Source organism: Vicia villosa, linkage group LG4 (assembly GCF_029867415.1).
Source record: "Vicia villosa cultivar HV-30 ecotype Madison, WI linkage group LG4, Vvil1.0, whole genome shotgun sequence".
Lineage (NCBI taxonomy): Eukaryota > Viridiplantae > Streptophyta > Magnoliopsida > Fabales > Fabaceae > Vicia > Vicia villosa.
This window is the reverse complement of record NC_081183.1, coordinates 76390364-76395265: the sequence shown is the minus strand read 5'-3', so window position 1 is coordinate 76395265 and position 4902 is coordinate 76390364.

The following is a 4902-nucleotide window of genomic DNA, read 5'->3' as shown; positions in this document are numbered from 1 at the left end:
AATGTATTAGGTGTCTCCAGGTTCGAACGGCGAGTCAAACAGACACCCGAAACTCTAGTTATAAATTTTTGAAGTTTTATAAAAATCCTGCATTTTTCCTGCGAACAGCTCTCGGGTTCCCACTCAAATCCCCTCAAAATCTCATCTAAACATCACTATAATACAAATTAAATATATAGCAACCTATATATATCATGTATCAACAATTAGGAACCTTAAAACATGATTTCTAACACAAAAGTTTTGAATCCAAATCCAAACCCTAACATTTCAATTCTAGCAATTTCAAGAACAAAATCCCTTTTCAAAATTGTTCGTAACTTCATTCCGACTCTGACACGCGAACACGCAACAACAACACATTTACATCATACACTTCATACACTTCATAATCATACAATCTCATAACAACAATTGCAACCAATTATCATTCCAACAACAATCATCATAACAACATAGAATTCATAAATAAAAAATCAACTATCATCAAAATTATCTCATAATGACAAATCCCCAAAACCCCAAATCATATCATTATACCTAAACCCATATCAAGAATAATAGCATGGAAACCCCCTTACCTCGAAATTGCTCAGAAAATCCTGCGGAGATTGATTCTTGAAATTGCCCTAGTTCTCCCTTGATCTTCCTTTCTAGCTTGTTCTTCTTCCTCTTCTCACTTCTACGATGTTTTCACTTTTCTAACTTTCCCTTTTCTCAACTTCTAATTCTCTTTTATTCCAATACTAACCCTTAGACCTCTAATACCTAATTCCAACCTTACCCTTCCCTAATTAAATAATTATTTAATAAATCGCTAAATAATATTCATTCTATTATTCTATTAATAAAAATAACAACATTAATAATAATAATAATATTAATAATAATAAGCATAAAAATAATAATAATAATAATAATAATAATCATAATAATAATGGTAGTAATTATAATAATAAAAATAAAACTATTATTACTTATATCACATAATTACTACCGACATTTCCAATCTACTCGTCCCACTACGGACTCCACACCTACACGCTCAACCACACACCCTTAACAAGGCCAAATAATTAAAATAACACACGACGATTAAATAATTAAAAATGGGGTGTTACAACTCTCCCCCACTTAAATTATTTTCGTCCTCGAAAATTTATCCGATACAACTGCTCCAACTACTTATTCCATCCGACTAATCAACCTCATCTCCGAAAAACAACCCCACGTATAATACAACAATTCATAACATCAACGGCAAAAACAACGCGAATGCTACTCAAGTAACACACTTTACAACTTAACATCACAACACAAAGAGTAACCAACTTAGTAATTCACCGGTTTAAGAACTAGAACACAACAACATAAGAACACACAACTTAAATACGACATCAACGCAACCAACCTACCAACATCGTTGTTACTCACGTATGAACAACTGCACTACACCACGCGTTCGCTGCGCACTCTGATTACTTGTAAAGTATCAACTCTACCCCGTTTACTCCAACTTCCAATCACCAAAACCGACATAATAAAGATTTTTTACTTAACTCTTCGGAAGTTCCATTCCAACAGGTATTCTACGCTCTCGTAGTTACCGAATATTTCAAACTTAGATCCGTAAGATAACACCTCGGAACATTCAACATAATTACAACAACGACTAATTCCAAATCTTGGATGAGACATTCATATACTTCCATAAATTCTTAATTGTCATAAAACATAACTACAACTTTACCATCTTTTAATAACACATTCTCGAAAATCGTCTTAAACACATAACAACATTACAACCACATATGGTACATGGGTCCAACTAATTCTAACAAGATAACTCATTTTCTTCACTTCCCACTAATTCAACATATCAAACCATCAATTCCTACTCATATTGACATAGTGTTCCATAAATTCTTGTCTGAATCAACACAACCGAGTAACTCATCTTTTTCCAACCAAAATCGCACTTTAATAAACCAACTTATAATTTCACTGCTTTTAATAATCACAACTCAACTTTAAATTATTCTACGTGCTCTTCTTCTGATTTTATAACAGCTCAAAACATTCGCAACAAACACCAACTCCAACTCATCCAAACAAATATGGAAGATACGCTTCATATTCCATACATACACCTTAAGGCTTACTAGCCATTCGCTTCATCACAAACAACGACTCAAGTTATCCAGAACTCGACTGTGAGTCTCCATACTACTCATCAATCAAATCGCAACTTCATGCTATCATTCTTAAATTCAACTAATATACTTATATACAAATCTGCATCAACAAATCAAACAATACTCAAGCGCTCGGCTTGACTTCAACCAATTCAACGTACATACTATACGAGTTGGCACGACACATCTATCCATCAATTATGATTCTGTCTACTATCAACAATAGATTAAGGGTGATCAGTTCCTCAATTTGTCAATAGATAGCCGACAACCATAACAGTGGCATAAATCATCATTACCCAACGACAATATCGTACTTCAACTTGTGCCCAAAGTCCGTAAGCATAATGCTCCGCCAATTCTCTAAGGCCTACCAATGTCTTCTTAGTTTCCTCAATTCCAACCTCGCCAATGATACAAAAACATTCAAAATCCAATACATATTCTTATACACGCTCGTAGCACCACACAATTATCAATTAAACATCCTTCTAACATCGGGAATTGCTACTACATCAAGTACAATCCGATTCGGTTCGCTCCAATTGCAACTTTCATCAAAGTTAAGAATTTCAACAACGCTAATCAACCAGTCGTCTTTCTTTTATTCTCAGAACCTTTATAATCCACCTATTTTCACACTTGGCCTCATTCAATTCACAACTCAACAGTATTATCGCGGTCTCTCTTGAATTCGTTCTTCTTTCAACATTACCATCTCATAACATCGTCACTATAATCATTCTCATTCAACATAAATTGCATCTCCATGCATTTTCCGATACCGTCGCATTCTTACAAATACTAATGTTTCATTCCTTATCAATATTTTACATTCTTCTTCACCTTTTCAATTTTTAGCAAGAATCACCCAACTTCAAACACAATTATCTCTTCCAATACAGACTTCCCAAGCATAAAATTATATTCCAAAATGAAGGGAATTTCGTGTAGATTCCAGAACTTGAAGAATCGCCCAAATCCGAGTTACGAGTAAAAAGTTATCATCCTTGCAATGGGACTGATTTAGAATTTCCGTATGCAGAATTTTCCAAAAAGTCAGCATCAGACCCAAATATTACAACGTATTTTTCTCCCTCTTCACAAACCTCCTGAAGACAAATCTTATATGCAAACTATAGGGAATTTCGCAAGCTTTCCAAAAAGTCCAGAATCGCTTCAATTAGAATCACGAATAAAAAGTTATGCCCCTTTTACTGACAGCTGCTCCATAATTGCAAAAATCAGAATTGGAGATTGATGAACATAAGTTTCATCTCTCTCTCTTGATTCCAATATCTACCAACATCCTTTATTTTCATCCAACTATGAAAATCACCTGACTTTAATCCAACTATACTCAAGACATACCATCTACCGAATTAATCCATCAACTATCATTTCCATTGGAATAATTCCTCATTCTCAATCAATTCACCATCCATAATCTACGCACATCTCAAACTCGACTGTTACGAATTCATGAGTCCATACTGTCGCCGGTTCACAACAACATCACTTTAATAACGTTTGGATTCTTACAATCAACACCACCTTGGACCAACTTCTACATACTAACAACACGTCCGGGAGACAAGCCTCTCCCCCACATATTTCAAACCAACACCTGCAGACAACGACTAGAACTAACAAACAAGTACCGACAGTGTTTCACACACATGTCGAGTACTAAGGGACAAACAACATTAGACAACATTGGCCGGACAGACCTGTTAGAACAAGATTTGTTCTGATCAATTATCTTAGTTTTGATGATAACAATAATATGAATTTTGCTTAAGATAATATGGTACTCTAATCCAATGCAATTTCCTTTTCAGGAAATATATAAAGAGTACGCATAATTCAGCGCTCAGAAGCTTTGTCTCAAAGGGTTCAGCATGCAACATCAGAACATGGTCTGGCAAGACATCAGAAGATGGTCGAAGCAGAATCAGAACATGGGTCTATGGAAGCATCAGAAGAACAAGAGAACAGAAGCACTGAAGTTCTGATGGTATCACGCTCAGAAGCACTTCAAGGTCAGAAGATCAGAAGATGCTTTGCACCAAGCTGTTTGACTCTTATGATATTCAAACGTTGTATTCACAAACATCAGATCAGAAGGAAGTACAAGTGGCAAGCTACGCTGACTGACAAAAGGAACGTTAAAAGAGATTCTAGGCTACGTCAGTAGACACAGCGTGAACAAGGCTCGAGGTAGTTGACAAAAGCGTATAACATTAAATGCGATGCTGTACGGAACACGCAAAGCATTAAATGCACTCAACGGTCATCTTCTCCAACGCCTATAAATATGAAGTTCTGATGAGAAGCAAGGTTAACGACTCTGCACCAAAACAATTCAAATTAACTTGCTGAAACGCTGTTCAAATTCAAAACTCAGAATCTTCATCTTCATCAAAGCTCACTACATTGCTGTTGTAATATATTAGTGAGATTAAGCTTAAACGTTAAGAGAAATATCACAGTTTGTGATTATCGCTTTTAAGAAGCATTTGTAATACTCTTAGAATTGATTACATTAAGTTGTAAGGAACTAGAGTGATCGTGTGGATCAGAATACTCTAGGAAGTCTTAGAGGTTATCTAAGCAGGTTCTAACTAGAGTGATCGTGTGGATCAGTATACTCTAGAAAAGTCTTAGAGGGTATCTAAGCAGTTGTTCCTGGAGTGATCAGTGTGTG